This window comes from Carassius gibelio, chromosome B3, assembly GCF_023724105.1.
Source record: "Carassius gibelio isolate Cgi1373 ecotype wild population from Czech Republic chromosome B3, carGib1.2-hapl.c, whole genome shotgun sequence".
Classification (NCBI taxonomy): Eukaryota; Metazoa; Chordata; class Actinopteri; order Cypriniformes; family Cyprinidae; genus Carassius; species Carassius gibelio.
This window is the reverse complement of record NC_068398.1, coordinates 46,230,956-46,250,172: the sequence shown is the minus strand read 5'-3', so window position 1 is coordinate 46,250,172 and position 19,217 is coordinate 46,230,956. Positions and strand designations below refer to the sequence as shown.

The 19,217-nt window shown below is 44.1% G+C and overlaps 1 protein-coding gene and 18 non-coding genes across 19 annotated transcripts in view; all 19 read left to right on the top strand.

Annotated features, from left to right (window-relative positions):
* LOC127951795 (pentraxin fusion protein) overlaps nucleotides 1–19,217 on the top strand; it is a 421,943-nt gene that overhangs the window by 33,351 nt on the left and 369,375 nt on the right. The gene's annotated exons all lie outside the window — the stretch shown is intronic.
* Nucleotides 11,021–11,093, top strand: trnak-cuu (transfer RNA lysine (anticodon CUU)). Its single transcript has one exon. It is a non-coding gene; the product is annotated as a tRNA-Lys (tRNA).
* On the top strand, nucleotides 11,225–11,298 carry trnan-guu (transfer RNA asparagine (anticodon GUU)). Its single transcript has one exon. It is a non-coding gene; the product is annotated as a tRNA-Asn (tRNA).
* On the top strand, nucleotides 11,963–12,035 carry trnak-cuu (transfer RNA lysine (anticodon CUU)). The gene has a single exon. It is a non-coding gene; the product is annotated as a tRNA-Lys (tRNA).
* On the top strand, nucleotides 12,167–12,240 carry trnan-guu (transfer RNA asparagine (anticodon GUU)). Its single transcript has one exon. It is a non-coding gene; the product is annotated as a tRNA-Asn (tRNA).
* Nucleotides 12,905–12,977, top strand: trnak-cuu (transfer RNA lysine (anticodon CUU)). The gene has a single exon. It is a non-coding gene; the product is annotated as a tRNA-Lys (tRNA).
* trnan-guu (transfer RNA asparagine (anticodon GUU)) lies at nucleotides 13,108–13,181 on the top strand. Its single transcript has one exon. It is a non-coding gene; the product is annotated as a tRNA-Asn (tRNA).
* trnak-cuu (transfer RNA lysine (anticodon CUU)) lies at nucleotides 13,846–13,918 on the top strand. Its single transcript has one exon. It is a non-coding gene; the product is annotated as a tRNA-Lys (tRNA).
* trnan-guu (transfer RNA asparagine (anticodon GUU)) lies at nucleotides 14,044–14,117 on the top strand. The gene has a single exon. It is a non-coding gene; the product is annotated as a tRNA-Asn (tRNA).
* Nucleotides 14,782–14,854, top strand: trnak-cuu (transfer RNA lysine (anticodon CUU)). The gene has a single exon. It is a non-coding gene; the product is annotated as a tRNA-Lys (tRNA).
* Nucleotides 14,980–15,053, top strand: trnan-guu (transfer RNA asparagine (anticodon GUU)). Its single transcript has one exon. It is a non-coding gene; the product is annotated as a tRNA-Asn (tRNA).
* On the top strand, nucleotides 15,717–15,789 carry trnak-cuu (transfer RNA lysine (anticodon CUU)). The gene has a single exon. It is a non-coding gene; the product is annotated as a tRNA-Lys (tRNA).
* trnan-guu (transfer RNA asparagine (anticodon GUU)) lies at nucleotides 15,921–15,994 on the top strand. The gene has a single exon. It is a non-coding gene; the product is annotated as a tRNA-Asn (tRNA).
* Nucleotides 16,659–16,731, top strand: trnak-cuu (transfer RNA lysine (anticodon CUU)). Its single transcript has one exon. It is a non-coding gene; the product is annotated as a tRNA-Lys (tRNA).
* Nucleotides 16,863–16,936, top strand: trnan-guu (transfer RNA asparagine (anticodon GUU)). Its single transcript has one exon. It is a non-coding gene; the product is annotated as a tRNA-Asn (tRNA).
* trnak-cuu (transfer RNA lysine (anticodon CUU)) lies at nucleotides 17,601–17,673 on the top strand. The gene has a single exon. It is a non-coding gene; the product is annotated as a tRNA-Lys (tRNA).
* Nucleotides 17,805–17,878, top strand: trnan-guu (transfer RNA asparagine (anticodon GUU)). Its single transcript has one exon. It is a non-coding gene; the product is annotated as a tRNA-Asn (tRNA).
* On the top strand, nucleotides 18,543–18,615 carry trnak-cuu (transfer RNA lysine (anticodon CUU)). Its single transcript has one exon. It is a non-coding gene; the product is annotated as a tRNA-Lys (tRNA).
* Nucleotides 18,747–18,820, top strand: trnan-guu (transfer RNA asparagine (anticodon GUU)). Its single transcript has one exon. It is a non-coding gene; the product is annotated as a tRNA-Asn (tRNA).

The window sequence follows — 19,217 nt, the reverse complement described above, 5'->3', positions numbered from 1 at the left end:
ACTCCGGAGGTCTATCTTGGTGTAAATTGTGGCTTCATGGAGTTGCTCTAGAGTAGTGGGCACTAGGGGGAGTGGGTACCGGAATTTTAATGTGACATTATTTAAGGCGAGACACTGCAGGTGAATAGGGATTTTTTTTTTCTTTAAACATATTAACTTGAAACTTTACCAATAAATTAAATACATTATTATTAAACAATTTTGAATTGCAAGTTTCCTGACAAAACATGTTTAGTCATGCAACTGAGCTGATAAAATTAAATATGCGCATATTTACATATATTTAAAAAGCAAAAATCTAGACACTGAAAACAGTTACACTTGTTATCTTTATTTCATTTTAAAAACATATCAGTGTTACAATTTTTTATAGAGCAGATTTTGGATATCTCCTGTTCTTAATGAAAAATATTAAGATACTATAAACATGTATTAAAATGCGATTATCGCCATATTTTTTAGCCCCAAAATGGTACATAAATCGGGTAAAAAACATTGTGTTAAAAAATTATTCTGTAATAACCTTCAGAATATAACTATGAATGGACATGGAAAGTATGGCTTAGATAAGTGCTACACAAGTTGACATTTTTGGTTCAGAATGTTGCAAAAAACTCATTTTGAGAAAACGACTGCTAAAGATATTGATTGCATAATTTCATATTTACAGATTAAAAATTACACTTTTTTGTAACAGTAACTCATTGATAATTTTCCCCAAAGCTATACTACATAAATGAATACATATATAGACTGTGTGTGACTTCTTTGTGTGGTTTTTATTATAGATAGAGACGCAATTAGAGGAGGTCAAATCGAGGAGAAGTGTAGCAAAAAGAGGATAGGAGTAAGAGGTGGAGAGAGGAGAGGCCCCAACTTAGTCTGCCATGCCTGCCTCATATGTTGGCCCTTTTTTAAGCTCTTGCTTGTGTCTTTTGACCTTCTTGTCTATATCACAGCTCTTTCTTTTATATTTTGCACAAGCAGAGGTCACAGAATCTGCTTTTACTATCCGAAGCTTATTAGCGCAGCTGATGCCGGCTTATTGATCTCTCCCACATGCGCTTAGCTGATTCCTGCTCCATGGCGTTACTGGAACTAGAAAAGTTTTTTGTACAGTCATCGTGCTTTTCTTTCCATGTATTGTACTCTTCCTCTGTGATGTTTTTTTCTCTCCTAGCATTTTTCTTTAGTGCACATGCATGACAATAAGATGATAAAACTTCAAAGTCTATCACAAGCCCTGTAATAAGGTCTATGCACACACCAATGCCATAGTGTGAAGTAAAGCCCCTTTTCTGCAAAGTGCCATCAAAAGACTACCTGAACTATCTGAACAACCTGTAAGAATGCTTGAAAATGTCTAACTATCTAACTTTACCTGTCACTCTTCTATCCTGTCTCTGAAAGGTCTTCATGTAGTGTAGGGATACCCAGTATCTTGGATATCTTCTTTAAAGCAGCATATCCCAGTCCTAACTCGTGTGCTAACAGAACCATTCTTATGTTTATATCAAAGGCTACATCACTCCTTGTTGACTCCTGTAGACGCGAGGATGAGAACACACTTTTTCTGTAGCCATTTTCTAGCCATTTGCATTTTTTGCACTCCAGTAACAGACTGCTACAAAAGCCTTGATTTTGGGGATCTATATTTATTTGTAGATCATTCGACATACAGTTTGGACAAATCAAGTCTTTAATCAACTCGCTTCAATGCATTATTAGTGTTTATTTCCTCATTCTCGCAAACGAATGCTCAGTGTTGTAGTCGAGACCAGCTCATTCGAGTCCGAGTCCAGATCGAGTCCAGAGAGGGTCGAGTCCGAGTCAAGACCGAGTTCAGAAAGGGTCGAGTCCGAGTCAAGACCGAGTTCAGAAAGGGTCGAGTCCGAGTCAAGACCGAGACCAGAGAGATTGGGTCTGAGACAAGACCTAAAGAAATCTTCAAGAGTATGTAAAATGTTTGGTGGAAACAATAAAGGTTAAAAGGGCCACATAGTATGTGGTGTAAAGGTTATTTTATTAGTATTATGAAGTGTTACTTGTCAATATTAAGTGCTCATTTTCACATAACATCGTTGTACCACTATACACATCCATATAACCTTTCTAGTACACATAATATTACTGTACGACTCTATATTGTAATTCTACATAACACTTCTAGTACAAGTAACATTACTGTACCACTATACCTGTAAATGTTCAACTGTAACAGCTTTTACATAACTTTTAACCCTGAAGCTTAACTAATGACTGCTAATATCCTTACAATGTATTGGATTATGTGCACTTTAGATGTTGTGAAGATTAGAGATGGGCATAATTAATTTTCAAAAAAATAAGTGAGGAGACCATCCAGCTACCCAACCGAGCACGATCCCAGATAGCATACATATCCGGGCCTCATCTGGGCCAACTATGGCACATCTGGCTCAGTTCTGGCAGCGGCAGAGGTTATATGGGCCATCTCTGGCCCACACACATCAAGCCGGTTTTAGTTTGAGTTGTGGCATTCTGTTTATGGGCCAGATCTGGCCCGCGTGCAACAAACCGGCTTTAATTTGAGTCGTGGCTTGCTGTGTGTGGGCCAGATCTGGCCCGTGTGCGACAAACTGGCTTTAATTTGAGTCGTGGCTTGCTGTGTGTGGGCCAGATCTGGCCCGTGTGCGACAAACCGGCTTTAATTTGAGTCGTGGCTTGCTGTGTGTGGGCCAGATCTGGCCCGTGTGTGACAAACCGGCTTTAATTTGAGTCGTGGCTTGCTGTGTGTGGGCCAGATCTGGCCCGTGTGCGACAAACCGGCTTTAATTTGAGTCGTGGCTTGCTGTGTGTGGGCCAGATCTGGCCCGTGTGTGACAAACCAGCTTTAGTTTGAGTCGTGGCTTGCTGTGTGTGGGCCAGATCTGGCCCGTGTGTGACAAACCGGCTTTAGTTTGAGTCGTGGCTTGCTGTGTGTGGGCCAGATCTGGCCCGTGTGTGACAAACCAGTTTTAGGTTGAGTTCTGGCTTGTTGTATGTGGGCCAGATATGGCCTATACCAGGTGACCAGATGTGCCATTTTCTGAAGACACGTCCTGGCAGATCACCTTACTTTACCAGTCAGTAGTTCTACAACCATTTTTAGTACTGGACGCCCATAATATTTCAGGACACGTAATATAAATACATACACACATTTATTTGACCTACACGGACCTGTTATGAAGTTGCAATGTTATTCGATTTTTTTACATTTTTGTACCATGTCCTCTGGTGTGACACCATGTCCTTTGAACTTTTTCGGAACCACTACAAATTTTTTATGCTTTCTTGTGCATTAATATGACACCCATAAATTATATATATTTTTTATTCAAAAGTGCATGTTAAGCTACATAATCCTAGAAAATTTTACAAATGTGTCTTGCTTGCCACTAATGACAGGTTAGCTTGGATTAGCAAGGTCATTAATTGACAGAAAAGGCTGAAACGTCCTTTGGTGTGATAAAAAAAAAAAAAAAAAAAAAAAGTCCTCCATTGTGACATCTGTACTGTCACACCACAGGACAAAGTTTCTTTAAAAATAATTTTAAATAATTAAATAATATTTGTTTAACTCCTTTTTTATACTTTTAAATGCAATAATTACATTCATTAAATTAAGCTCTAATCATCAAAAAAAATATATATGAATCTTTAGAATATATGACAATTTCACTTTTTTAATAAAAAAAGTTACAAAAAATGAACTTTTTTCATGATATTCACATTTCTTCAAGATGCACCTTATATACACACACACACACACACACATATATATATATACACACGCATACATACATATATGAGTGTTCGTAAAAGCAACAATACAAAATCTTAAACTATAAAAGTGCCACTTTGTCCCACTATTATGTGCAGGCCTGGCATTTTGCACTGGGCTATAGAACTACAAAATGAATTTTTAATTAGCAATATCATGATTGAATGACATTTTGAATTATGTAGTGATCTAATTCTATCCACCAAGAAATTGTATGTGAATGTGTGAGACTTATCCCTTATGAAAATTAACCGTGGTTTAACTACAAATAAAACCAAAAAACCATGGTTACTATAGTTAAACCATGGTAACTTCAAATTAACCATGGTTTTGCTATATTAACCATAATTTAACCATGGTATTTGTAGTAAATCTGTGGTTATACAAATGGAAGTCAACACGCCAAAAAACCATGGGTTACTACAGTTTTACTATAATAAAACCATGGTTATTTTTCGTAAGGGATGGTCATGGTTATAGGGAAATATCAAGAAGAACAAAGTGCAGTAAACGGTAAAACTGTTTGCACTACAAACCAGTACTTTCATAATTAAGACAATACATTAAAAATAACATGGTAAGATACAGCAGTTTGCAACAGTAAACAGCAAAACAAGCTGTTTGTACAGCTAATATAGCTGGAATGACACCGAAAGCCAGACACATTAAATTTACAAATGGCCGCGCCCCCTCTTACAGAAAAAAGTATAAAGGGCATATGTTTATTCATATTTTTATTTATGTAACGTAAGCGTGTGACTTTTAATTCTTGACGTGCTTTCATGGGCGTGCGCGCGGACCGGATGGAGTTGCCATGGAAACGGAGCGCAACACTGCAAATGTCACGAGGAAACACCCCGTTACTCGCTGATTTCATTGTTTTCAGGTGAGTTAAGTCCATAAAGTCACACAAATACTACTTATAACTGTTTTTGACACTTCTCTTACTTGTATTTGACTCGCTTCTGTTGTTTATTTAGTTTATAGGAATGGTTTAATGTCTTCGAAAAAGTCCGTTAGCGTTTCTACCGTTTTCAGACGACGTGTCGTCAGGTATGATAACTCTTTTGTGCATTTATTTATGAAAGTTTGGACTTTTAATCAAATCTTCATCTGTAGATGATAGCTTTTGACTGTTTTGTTGGTAATCTTTCAATGGATGATTGGAAATTGCTTAATTTATTTAACCTTAACATTTACACTTTACTGTTTATCGATGACGTCACGTTATCAAGGAGCGCTAAAATTGGCAGAAAACTAAAGTTGTTGTGATCTTTTATGGTAAACATAAAATTGTTCTGCGATTTAAAGAGTGACAAAATAATCCTTCTACAACAGAAGGGAGTTTTCAAGATTTCAATATTTCTGAAGGGAGCTGCTGACAGAGATTTTTTTGCATCTCACCTGCTCTAGCTTGTTTCCATCTAATAAACCTGGAACGAAATGCAGACTAAATATTGTTGGCTCTGTGTCAAATTGCTTGTTTTGTTCCTAGATTCTTCAGTGCTGATGGCCTGAAGTGAACCTACTATAAGACAACATCTCCAAGATGCTATTGACCACAAGACTAGTACAGTAAGTCAAACCTCAAATATACAGTTCACTAGTGTTCAAAAGCTTGAAGTTGATACAATTTGTAATAATTATCTTCTGCTCACCTCTATAGTAATTATTTTATTAAAATATGTAAAAAGAGTAATATTGTGAAATATTATTACAATTTAAAATAGCTGTTTTCTATGTGAATACATTATAAACTAATTTATTCCTGTGATGTGCAGCTGTATTTTCAGCATCATTCCTCCAGTCTTCAGTGTCACATGGATCCCTCAGAAATGCTGATTTGCTGCTCAAGAAACTTATTATCATCGTTGAAACAGTTGTGCTGCTTCATTTTTTTTGTGGAAACTGTGATGCATTTTATTTTTCAGGATTCACAGATGAATACAAAGTTCAAAAGACCTGCATTTATGCATTTAGCAGACGCTTTTATCCAAAGCGACTTACAGTGCATTCAGGCTATCAGTTTTTACATATCATGTGTTCCTGGGGAATCGAACCCCCAACCTTGCGCTTGCTTGAGCAGTGCTCTACCAGTTGAGCTACAGGAACACTATTTGAAACAGATGATTTTGAACAATTTGATGCATGTAACACTAACATTCAATTGTTTGGAGTCTATGTAACAACGAATCCAACAAAAAAAAAATTCAGCACGTCTGTATTTTAACATTGATCATAATCAGAAATGTTTCTTGAGCAGTAAATCATCATATTAGAATGATTTCTGAAGATGTGTCACTGAAGACTGGAGTAATGATGCTGAAAATTCAGCTTTGATCAAAGGAATAAATTACATTTTAACATAATATTCACATAGAAAAGAGCTGTTTTGAATTGTAATAGTCACAGTGTTACTATTTTACTGTAATTTGATTCAATAAATGGAGCCGTAGTGAGCATAAGAGATTTTTTATAAAGGCATAAAATATCTTACAGACCCCAAACTCTTGAATGGTTGTGTAAATTACAGTTATGATGTTCCTCCCAGTTAAATTTTATTAAAATGTATTAAATGTTACTCTGGCATATGCAGTCCATTCTATAGAGACTGTGCCTGTTCCCCAAAAACAGACAACAAATAATATGTTTATTAAGGGATCTAGAAAAATTATTTCAGTTTAAACCTACTAGATTAAAAATAGTACTCAATGTACTCCATTGATGAAATAGTAAAAAGTGCACATTGCCTGAAATGATATGAACAGCAGCTATGCTAATCTTTCTCCCTTTGCCTTCCTGTTTCTGCAAATGTCCATCCCAGGGTTATTAGGCACAGGACAGGACTTGCAGGACTTGTGAGGACTTCAGATGATACCAGTACTCAAAAGACCTTAGATGATGGCAACTATAAATGGACATACAAACTACCGCCACTGCAAAAAAGGTAATGTTAATTTGAAAGAGCTGTGTCACAGTATCAAGGGATCCCTTATCAGTTCTGTTTTCAGTACTGGAGAGTAAAAGATAAATTTTTTTGGTTGATGTTTTTATTAGTACATATACGTTATCTTGCACATTTTATCTCCCCAACAGATTATAATTTGAAAGAAGTTTATAATGCATGTTCGCTACTCCCAATTCAGAAGACTGAATCAGCCTGTGTATCTGAATGTTTCTCATACTCACTCCTCGCTGCCGCGTCTGAATTTGGGATTTTCCTTAGCTGTCAGTTATAAACGTCAAAATTAAAAGAAATAAACATTTGAAATATATCAGTCTGTGTGTAATAATTAAATATAATATACAAGTTTCACTTTTTGAATAGAATTAGTTAAATAAATCAACTTTTTGATGATATTCTAATTATATGACCAGCACCTGTATATCATTGCTCTTTTGCTGATTTTGATTGCTTCCATTGTCCTCATTTGTAAGTTGCTTTGGATAAAAGTGTCTGCTAAATGTAAATGTAATGTTAATGTGTATTTAACTATATTTATAGATATGTATCTGTATTTTTTATTTTGTAATAATGTAAATGTATTTGTTTTATATCTATACATGCAGTTGTATTCATGTATGTATATTTATTTGTCACATTTTTATATTTTAATAAAGCAGTTTAGACTACATGAGTGTTTTCTTTATTCTGGATGAATTACATATTCTTTTGTGTCTAGAAAGGGTACATATGGGCCATATCTAACCCAGAAGTCAGCCACAACTGGGACGGATCTGGGCCACATCTCACAAATGGCATGGTTGACATCTGGGCCAGGTGTCGCCCATGCCATTTGTGAGATGCGGCATGGATCTGGTACAGTTGTGGCTGACTTCTGTCAGACAAAACTGGGCCAGATCTGGCCCAGATGTCACCCACACCATTTCTGAGATGTGGCCCAGATCTGGTTCAGTTGTGGCTGACATATGTCAGCCAGACTCAGGTTGAGTCATCGCCGTCATTCCGCGCGGTATGTGGGCCAGAAGAATATGGGAGATGTGGGCCAGAACTGGGCCACATGTCATTTGCTATCTGGGATGTGGTCTCATGATCAATCCACCCCAACTAAAAACACTCTCTACTGGCGCAGAGGAAGCGGGGACTGACAACAGTCACCATTTTATCACTTTCTGTAACAGCAACGGATAATCTAATGCTAATTTCACTGGATGGTGCGTTTTAATGCAGGGTAAAATACACACTATTTTTTTTAGTTACGGAGGGCATACACACAAGAGCCGAGTGACTGTCCAGGAAAATTTCATCCAAAAGTGTGTATGTGCCAGGGGAAGAAAGCTGGATCAAATGCCATATAAGTTCAATGCATTCTGTCAGACATTGTTTTTGAGGGGGAGATGTTTAGTGTTGAGACAGTCAGTCTGTGTCTGTATTCATTATATAATTTAATTAATATTTGTTTTTTTTCTGTGACCATTTTGTCCTACTTTGTAAAAATAACACAGTTAAGAGATATAATGTAGCAATGTGGCTTTCTGGAAAGCGGGATCACTACAGGCGGATGGCAGGAGGGTAACTTAAGGCCGGTGACACACTGGCTGCGTTGCGTCTCTACTGCGTGCCAGAAGCGTGGTGGCTGCTTCGCGTTTTCTGTGTTTACACACCAGAAGCGTGCCTGCACGCGGCGCTTGGCGCACTGCTGCTGCTGTAGGTGACATAGAGGGAGACCGCCGACAGACCAGGCTCTTGTCTTCATGACAACAATATCAAATTTATTTTTATTTTTTTTTTTTTTACACACCTACTGATAAGACACCATCAACAGTATTGACGGCAAAATAGAGTATGTTTGACAGGTGCAATATTTGAAAATCGATCATTATTAATTTATTTTGAAAATTACATTTATATCTGAATTTATGTCAACCTATAGACTTTCAAATATCAAAATGTCATGAATTAATATGTATTTGTGTACAAAATGACATAAACATATTTTCCTAGTATATTTTGCCTGGAAACGCTTCCAGCATGCACGCGTGTCGCGTGAAAAATAGGCGTAGGTTCTATTTCTAGCATGCACGGGTTTTCCGCGCGTCTCACGCAGGCAGTCTGCAAGATCTAACCTGTTAACATGGGAGCCGAATTAAAAACAGACACGCCACGCAGCTGAGGCGCTTACGCCACGCATCCAGTGTGTTGCTGGCCTAACGTCTCACGTCAAAAGAAAATCACCAGTCATTGGATGTATCAATCATACATCAATTTAAATAAACATTAACATACAGTAATAATCATGAAATATTTTGATTGGGACTCGAGTGGACTCGGGCATGAGTCCGATTCCTAATATGTTCGAGTCCGAGTCAATACCGAGTCAAAATGCACACGAGTCCATGACAAGACCGAGACCATTAAAATACGGTCTCGAGACCGAGTCCAAGACCGAGTCCGAGTCTCGAGTACTCAACACTGCGAATGCTTTTTTGCAAGCGCTTTCCTTACTTAATCTTGCGATAGATAGCTGCTTATTTTGATGCGTTAGCATGGAATTTCTGCGTTTTCCCCATCTTCACTGCACTGATGTCTGTGTTTCTGTGAGCTAGCGGAGCATGTCATGTGATACATTTCGGCAAATCAGGTCACGAGAACTTCAGCCAATGAAATTTCGTCTCCTGTATTGGTGAGCTCTACATAGGAAATGACCAAATATAGACAGGCAATCATTAAGCTGAACAGAACAAGCTTTCCAGTGATATCAAACACTTGCTGTTTTCAAGTGCGACCACAGAGATATATCTGATTGAAAAATGCTAATTTCAGACAAAGTTAAGGAAAACTGACAGCGGTATGAGAACAAAATGCAAACGTTTGTCATTTTTATAGTGTCCCTGTTAAAGAAGACATATTATAGAAGCAAAAAATACCATATTCTGAAAATCGACCAGTATGCACAAAAATGACTTTTTTGCCTGCTGTGTCTCGCCTCAATCCACGGTAGTCTATGGAAGGCCAAAGTCCTCCATCTTTCTTTTCCACAAAAAAGAAGCCAGATGCTGATGGAGATGTTGATGGGCTAATGAAACCAGAACTGAGAACTTCTTCTATGTATTCCTCCATTACCTGGGCTTCTGGTTGTGATAAGGGGTAGATCTTACTCTTGGGCGGCATTGTGTTGGGTAGGAGGTCTATGGCACAATCCCAGAAATTATGAAGCGGAAGCTGGGTGGCTTTAATCTTGCTGAAGACTTCTTGATAATCCTGGTAGCACAATGGAATGGTGACTGATTTCGCATCTGGGCTTTGATACTTGTAGAGAGACAAGACTTGGTAACTTTGGGGTGCAGACACTAGGAAAAGCATAATTGTGAGCAATGTGTAATCTCACCATGATTTCAAGAGATGACTGGGTTGTGAATAATCATGGGTAAAACCAAGATTACTTCATGGCGCGGGGAATCAATTACATAGAAAGAGATGGTTTCTTGTTGAAACGGAACTACTTGCAATTGTATGTTCAGGGTTTGCTGGGTGATACCAATTCCAATATGTTTGTTGACAACAGCATGAACTTTGAGTGGCGGATCACAAGGTTGCGTGGGAAGGTTGAATTTATTGATGAGGTCTTGATGAATCAAATTCAAAGCAAATCCGGATTCAATCAATTCCCTGGTCCAGGGAGGTCCTGCTCAAAACTCCCTCTAGGAGCGCCACAAAATGCCACCAAATTGCCTCTCCAATCATATGCTGTCGGAGTTTGCAAACTGTATTCACACAGCGAGACAGAACTCCATACCTGGAACCTTTGATGAGTTGGCTGAACTAATAGCCTTTCAGGCTGTTGAACGAGATCTGCTCGTTCAATCTGTATTCCCCAGCAACAGGCATGGCTAAAACAAACATAGAAGACTCTATGCCTAGTGTGGCCAAACTCTGTCCTGGAGGGCCCTGTCAGGTAGAGTTTCAGTCCAGCCAGCTCCATCAGACGTGCCTGGAAGTTTCCGGTCTCTGTGGTGAGACCGGGTTCAGCAGCTTAAGTTGAGTTTCTTTGTGCTTGGAGCCAAGCTCGTCAGACCAAGGAACCTCCAGGATAGAGGTGGGACGCCACTGCTCTAAGCCTACCGCTAGGCTTAACCCCAACCTTACCCGCGAGATGTTTTGTCAAGCCTCTGCGAAAAGCGAGGCTCTGTTTGCTCATAAAATGTTTGGCAGTTCTCAAAACAGACGTCAGCCTTGGGAAAGTGACTGCCGCTGCCCGGCTAGCTCAGTCGGTAGAGCATGAGACTCTTAATCTCAGGGTCGTGGGTTCGAGCCCCACGTTGGGCGTGCCTTTTGGCTCTCTCTCGCCCCTCCCAATGGGTGTAATTCTCTTGAATTAAGTTTGCTGACGCAGGACTAGTGTCGCGCTCAGCGTCAAATTCTTTTGTGACTGTTACCCACAAGACCTTACGCTAGCAGTCTCTGTGGCGCAATAGGCTAGCGCGTTCGGCTGTTAACCGAAAGGATGGTGGTTCGAGCCCACCCAGGGACGAAGCAAGCTTTTCGCAGCAATGTCGGCAAGCACAGACTTTAGCACGCTTGTCCGCTGACGCAGCGTCTGTAGCCCCTTTTCAGAGTCAACAGCTTTGCGAGTCATCTTGTGTCAAAATAAGACAAAGGGTGCTGAGTGATTGTTTGTGTCAGCTCAAGTTTGCTGTGGAGAGTTCGTGTTTTGTTTTCCTTGTGGAACTCCATACCTGGAACCTTTGATGAGTTGGCTGAACTAATAGCCTTTCAGGCTGTTGAACCAGAGCTCTGCTCGTTCAATCTGTATTCCCCAGCAACAGGCATGGCTAAAACAAACATAGAAGACTCTATGCCTAGTGTGGCCAAACTCTGTCCTGGAGGGCCCTGTCAGGTAGAGTTTCACTCCAGCCAGCTCCATCAGACGTGCCTGGAAGTTTCCGGTCTCTGTGGTGAGACCGGGTTCAGCAGCTTAAGTTGAGTTTCTTTGTGCTTGGAGCCAAGCTCGTCAGACCAAGCAACCTCCAGGATCGAGGTGGGACGCCCCTGCTCTAAGCCTACCGCTAGGCTTAACCCCAACCTTACCCGCGAGATGTTTTGTCAAGCCTCTGCGAAAAGCGAGGCTCTGTTTGCTCATAAAATGTTTGGCAGTTCTCAAAACAGACGTCAGCCTTGGGAAAGTGACTGCCGCTGCCCGGCTAGCTCAGTCGGTAGAGCATGAGACTCTTAATCTCAGGGTCGTGGGTTCGAGCCCCACGTTGGGCGTGCCTTTTGGCTCTCTCTCGCCCCTCCCAATGGGTGTAATTCTCTTGAATTAAGTTTGCTGACGCAGGACTAGTGTCGCGCTCAGCGTCAAATTCTTTTGTGACTGTTACCCACAAGAGCTTACACTAGCAGTCTCTGTGGCGCAATAGGCTAGCGCGTTCGGCTGTTAACCGAAAGGATGGTGGTTCGAGCCCACCCAGGGACGAAGCAAGCTTTTCGCAGCAATGTCGGCAAGCACAGACTTTAGCACGCTTGTCCGCTGACGCAGCGTCTGTAGCCCCTTTTCAGAGTCAACAGCTTTGCGAGTCATCTTGTGTCAAAATAAGACAAAGGGTGCTGAGTGATTGTTTGTGTCAGCTCAAGTTTGCTGTGGAGAGTTCGTGTTTTGTTTTCCTTGTGGAACTCCATACCTGGAACCTTTGATGAGTTGGCTGAACTAATAGCCTTTCAGGCTGTTGAACCAGAGCTCTGCTCGTTCAATCTGTATTCCCCAGCAACAGGCATGGCTAAAACAAACATAGAAGACTCTATGCCTAGTGTGGCCAAACTCTGTCCTGGAGGGCCCTGTCAGGTAGAGTTTCACTCCAGCCAGCTCCATCAGACGTGCCTGGAAGTTTCCGGTCTCTGTGGTGAGACCGGGTTCAGCAGCTTAAGTTGAGTTTCTTTGTGCTTGGAGCCAAGCTCGTCAGACCAAGCAACCTCCAGGATCGAGGTGGGACGCCCCTGCTCTAAGCCTACCGCTAGGCTTAGCCCCAACCTTACCCGCGAGATGTTTTATCAAGCCTCTGCGAAAAGCGAGGCTCTGTTTGCTCATAAAATGTTTGGCAGTTCTCAAAACAGACGTCAGCCTTGGGAAAGTGACTGCCGCTGCCCGGCTAGCTCAGTCGGTAGAGCATGAGACTCTTAATCTCAGGGTCGTGGGTTCGAGCCCCACGTTGGGCGTGCCTTTTGGCTCTCTCTCGCCCCTCCCAATGGGTGTAATTCTCTTGAATTAAGTTTGCTGACGCAGGACTAGTGTCGCGCCAGCGTCAAATTCTTTTGTGACTGTTACCCACAAGACCTTACACTACCAGTCTCTGTGGCGCAATAGGCTAGCGCGTTCGGCTGTTAACCGAAAGGATGGTGGTTCGAGCCCACCCAGGGACGAAGCAAGCTTTTCGCAGCAATGTCGGCAAGCACAGACTTTAGCACGCTTGTCCGCTGACGCAGCGTCTGTAGCCCCTTTTCAGAGTCAACAGCTTTGCGAGTCATCTTGTGTCAAAATAAGACAAAGGGTGCTGAGTGATTGTTTGTGTCAGCTCAAGTTTGCTGTGGAGAGTTCGTGTTTTGTTTTCCTTGTGGAACTCCATACCTGGAACCTTTGATGAGTTGGCTGAACTAATAGCCTTTCAGGCTGTTGAACCAGAGCTCTGCTCGTTCAATCTGTATTCCCCAGCAACAGGCATGGCTAAAACAAACATAGAAGACTCTATGCCTAGTGTGGCCAAACTCTGTCCTGGAGGGCCCTGTCAGGTAGAGTTTCACTCCAGCCAGCTCCATCAGACGTGCCTGGAAGTTTCCGGTCTCTGTGGTGAGACCGGGTTCAGCAGCTTAAGTTGAGTTTCTTTGTGCTTGGAGCCAAGCTCGTCAGACCAAGCAACCTCCAGGATCGAGGTGGGACGCCCCTGCTCTAAGCCTACCGCTAGGCTTAACCCCAACCTTACCCGCGAGATGTTTTGTCAAGCCTCTGCGAAAAGCGAGGCTCTGTTTGCTCATAAAATGTTTGGCAGTTCTCAAAACAGACGTCAGCTTTGGGAAAGTGACTGCCGCTGCCCGGCTAGCTCAGTCGGTAGAGCATGAGACTCTTAATCTCAGGGTCGTGGGTTCGAGCCCCACGTTGGGCGTGCCTTTTGGCTCTCTCTCGCCCCTCCCAATGGGTGTAATTCTCTTGAATTAAGTTTGCTGACGCAGCACTAGTGTCGCGCCCAGCGTCAAATTCTTTTGTTACCCACAAGAGCTTACACTACCAGTCTCTGTGGCGCAATAGGCTAGCGCGTTCGGCTGTTAACCGAAAGGATGGTGGTTCGAGCCCACCCAGGGACGAAGCAAGCTTTTCGCAGCAATGTCGGCAAGCACAGACTTTAGCACGCTTGTCCGCTGACGCAGCGTCTGTAGCCCCTTTTCAGAGTCAACAGCTTTGCTAGTCATCTTGTGTCAAAATAAGACAAAGGGTGCTGAGTGATTGTTTGTGTCAGCTCAAGTTTGCTGTGGAGAGTTCGTGTTTTGTTTTCCTTGTGGAACTCCATACCTGGAACCTTTGATGAGTTGGCTGAACTAATAGCCTTTCAGGCTGTTGAACCAGAGCTCTGCTCGTTCAATCTGTATTCCCCAGCAACAGGCATGGCTAAAACAAACATAGAAGACTCTATGCCTAGTGTGGCCAAACTCTGTCCTGGAGGGCCCTGTCAGGTAGAGTTTCACTCCAGCCAGCTCCATCAGACGTGCCTGGAAGTTTCCGGTCTCTGTGGTGAGACCGGGTTCAGCAGCTTAAGTTGAGTTTCTTTGTGCTTGGAGCCAAGCTCGTCAGACCAAGCAACCTCCAGGATCGAGGTGGGACGCCCCTGCTCTAAGCCTACCGCTAGGCTTAACCCCAACCTTACCCGCGAGATGTTTTGTCAAGCCTCTGCGAAAAGCGAGGCTCTGTTTGCTCATAAAATGTTTGGCAGTTCTCAAAACAGACGTCAGCTTTGGGAAAGTGACTGCCGCTGCCCGGCTAGCTCAGTCGGTAGAGCATGAGACTCTTAATCTCAGGGTCGTGGGTTCGAGCCCCACGTTGGGCGTGCCTTTTGGCTCTCTCTCGCCCCTCCCAATGGGTGTAATTCTCTTGAATTAAGTTTGCTGACGCAGCACTAGTGTCGCGCCCAGCGTCAAATTCTTTTGTTACCCACAAGAGCTTACACTACCAGTCTCTGTGGCGCAATAGGCTAGCGCGTTCGGCTGTTAACCGAAAGGATGGTGGTTCGAGCCCACCCAGGGACGAAGCAAGCTTTTCGCAGCAATGTCGGCAAGCACAGACTTTAGCACGCTTGTCCGCTGACGCAGCGTCTGTAGCCCCTTTTCAGAGTCAACAGCTTTGCTAGTCATCTTGTGTCAAAATAAGACAAAGGGTGCTGAGTGATTGTTTGTGTCAGCTCAAGTTTGCTGTGGAGAGTTCGTGTTTTGTTTTCCTTGTGGAACTCCATACCTGGAACCTTTGATGAGTTGGCTGAACTAATAGCCTTTCAGGCTGTTGAACCAGAGCTCTGCTCATTCAATCTGTATTCCCCAGCAACAGGCATGGCTAAAACAAACATAGAAGACTCTATGCCTAGTGTGGCCAAACTCTGTCCTGGAGGGCCCTGTCAGGTAGAGTTTCACTCCAGCCAGCTCCATCAGACGTGCCTGGAAGTTTCCGGTCTCTGTGGTGAGACCGGGTTCAGCAGCTTAAGTTGAGTTTCTTTGTGCTTGGAGCCAAGCTCGTCAGACCAAGCAACCTCCAGGATCGAGGTGGGACGCCCCTGCTCTAAGCCTACCGCTAGGCTTAACCCCAACCTTACCCGCGAGATGTTTTGTCAAGCCTCTGCGAAAAGCGAGGCTCTGTTTGCTCATAAAATGTTTGGCATTCTCAAAACAGACGTCAGCCTTGGGAAAGTGACTGCCGCTGCCCGGCTAGCTCAGTCGGTAGAGCATGAGACTCTTAATCTCAGGGTCGTGGGTTCGAGCCCCACGTTGGGCGTGCCTTTTGGCTCTCTCTCGCCCCTCCCAATGGGTGTAATTCTCTTGAATTAAGTTTGCTGACGCAGGACTAGTGTCGCGCCCAGCGTCAAATTCTTTTGTGACTGTTACCCACAAGAGCTTACACTACCAGTCTCTGTGGCGCAATAGGCTAGCGCGTTCGGCTGTTAACCGAAAGGATGGTGGTTCGAGCCCACCCAGGGGCGAAGCAAGCTTTTCGCAGCAATGTCGGCAAGCACGGACTTTAGCACGCTTGTCCGCTGACGCAGCGTCTGTAGCCCCTTTTCAGAGTCAACAGCTTTGCGAGTCATCTTGTGTCAAAATAAGACAAAGGGTGCTGAGTGATTGTTTGTGTCAGCTCAAGTTTGCTGTGGAGAGTTCGTGTTTTGTTTTCCTTGTGGAACTCCATACCTGGAACCTTTGATGAGTTGGCTGAACTAATAGCCTTTCAGGCTGTTGAACCAGAGCTCTGCTCGTTCAATCTGTATTCCCCAGCAACAGGCATGGCTAAAACAAACATAGAAGACTCTATGCCTAGTGTGGCCAAACTCTGTCCTGGAGGGCCCTGTCAGGTAGAGTTTCACTCCAGCCAGCTCCATCAGACGTGCCTGGAAGTTTCCGGTCTCTGTGGTGAGACCGGGTTCAGCAGCTTAAGTTGAGTTTCTTTGTGCTTGGAGCCAAGCTCGTCAGACCAAGCAACCTCCAGGATCGAGGTGGGACGCCCCTGCTCTAAGCCTACCGCTAGGCTTAACCCCAACCTTACCCGCGAGATGTTTTGTCAAGCCTCTGCGAAAAGCGAGGCTCTGTTTGCTCATAAAATGTTTGGCAGTTCTCAAAACAGACGTCAGCCTTGGGAAAGTGACTGCCGCTGCCCGGCTAGCTCAGTCGGTAGAGCATGAGACTCTTAATCTCAGGGTCGTGGGTTCGAGCCCCACGTTGGGCGTGCCTTTTGGCTCTCTCTCGCCCCTCCCAATGGGTGTAATTCTCTTGAATTAAGTTTGCTGACGCAGGACTAGTGTCGCGCCCAGCGTCAAATTCTTTTGTGACTGTTACCCACAAGACCTTACACTACCAGTCTCTGTGGCGCAATAGGCTAGCGCGTTCGGCTGTTAACCGAAAGGATGGTGGTTCGAGCCCACCCAGGGACGAAGCAAGCTTTTCGCAGCAATGTCGGCAAGCACAGACTTTAGCACGCTTGTCCGCTGACGCAGCGTCTGTAGCCCCTTTTCAGAGTCAACAGCTTTGCGAGTCATCTTGTGTCAAAATAAGACAAAGGGTGCTGAGTGATTGTTTGTGTCAGCTCAAGTTTGCTGTGGAGAGTTCGTGTTTTGTTTTCCTTGTGGAACTCCATACCTGGAACCTTTGATGAGTTGGCTGAACTAATAGCCTTTCAGGCTGTTGAACCAGAGCTCTGCTCGTTCAATCTGTATTCCCCAGCAACAGGCATGGCTAAAACAAACATAGAAGACTCTATGCCTAGTGTGGCCAAACTCTGTCCTGGAGGGCCCTGTCAGGTAGAGTTTCACTCCAGCCAGCTCCATCAGACGTGCCTGGAAGTTTCCGGTCTCTGTGGTGAGACCGGGTTCAGCAGCTTAAGTTGAGTTTCTTTGTGCTTGGAGCCAAGCTCGTCAGACCAAGCAACCTCCAGGATCGAGGTGGGACGCCCCTGCTCTAAGCCTACCGCTAGGCTTAACCCCAACCTTACCCGCGAGATGTTTTGTCAAGCCTCTGCGAAAAGCGAGGCTCTGTTTGCTCATAAAATGTTTGGCAGTTCTCAAAACAGACGTCAGCCTTGGGAAAGTGACTGCCGCTGCCCGGCTAGCTCAGTCGGTAGAGCATGAGACTCTTAATCTCAGGGTCGTGGGTTCGAGCCCCACGTTGGGCGTGCCTTTTGGCTCTCTCTCGCCCCTCCCAATGGGTGTAATTCTCTTGAATTAAGTTTGCTGACGCAGGACTAGTGTCGCGCCCAGCGTCAAATTCTTTTGTGACTGTTACCCACAAGACCTTACACTACCAGTCTCTGTGGCGCAATAGGCTAGCGCGTTCGGCTGTTAACCGAAAGGATGGTGGTTCGAGCCCACCCAGGGACGAAGCAAGCTTTTCGCAGCAATGTCGGCAAGCACAGACTTTAGCACGCTTGTCCGCTGACGCAGCGTCTGTAGCCCCTTTTCAGAGTCAACAGCTTTGCGAGTCATCTTGTGTCAAAATAAGACAAAGGGTGCTGAGTGATTGTTTGTGTCAGCTCAAGTTTGCTGTGGAGAGTTCGTGTTTTGTTTTCCTTGTGGAACTCCATACCTGGAACCTTTGATGAGTTGGCTGAACTAATAGCCTTTCAGGCTGTTGAACCAGAGCTCTGCTCGTTCAATCTGTATTCCCCAGCAACAGGCATGGCTAAAACAAACATAGAAGACTCTATGCCTAGTGTGGCCAAACTCTGTCCTGGAGGGCCCTGTCAGGTAGAGTTTCACTCCAGCCAGCTCCATCAGACGTGCCTGGAAGTTTCCGGTCTCTGTGGTGAGACCGGGTTCAGCAGCTTAAGTTGAGTTTCTTTGTGCTTGGAGCCAAGCTCGTCAGACCAAGCAACCTCCAGGATCGAGGTGGGACGCCCCTGCTCTAAGCCTACCGCTAGGCTTAACCCCAACCTTACCCGCGAGATGTTTTGTCAAGCCTCTGCGAAAAGCGAGGCTCTGTTTGCTCATAAAATGTTTGGCAGTTCTCAAAACAGACGTCAGCTTTGGGAAAGTGACTGCCGCTGCCCGGCTAGCTCAGTCGGTAGAGCATGAGACTCTTAATCTCAGGGTCGTGGGTTCGAGCCCCACGTTGGGCGTGCCTTTTGGCTCTCTCTCGCCCCTCCCAATGGGTGTAATTCTCTTGAATTAAGTTTGCTGACGCAGCACTAGTGTCGCGCCCAGCGTCAAATTCTTTTGTGACTGTTACCCACAAGAGCTTACACTACCAGTCTCTGTGGCGCAATAGGCTAGCGCGTTCGGCTGTTAACCGAAAGGATGGTGGTTCGAGCCCACCCAGGGACGAAGCAAGCTTTTCGCAGCAATGTCGGCAAGCACAGACTTTAGCACGCTTGTCCGCTGACGCAGCGTCTGTAGCCCCTTTTCAGAGTCAACAGCTTGGCTAGTCATCTTGTGTCAAAATAAGACAAAGGGTGCTGAGTGATTGTTTGTGTCAGCTCAAGTTTGCTGTGGAGAGTTCGTGTTTTGTTTTCCTTGTGGAACTCCATACCTGGAACCTTTGATGAGTTGGCTGAACTAATAGCCTTTCAGGCTGTTGATCCAGAGCTCTGCTCGTTCAATCTGTATTCCCCAGCAACAGGCATGGCTAAAACAAACATAGAAGACTCTATGCCTAGTGTGGCCAAACTCTGTCCTGGAGGGCCCTGTCAGGTAGAGTTTCACTCCAGCCAGCTCCATCAGA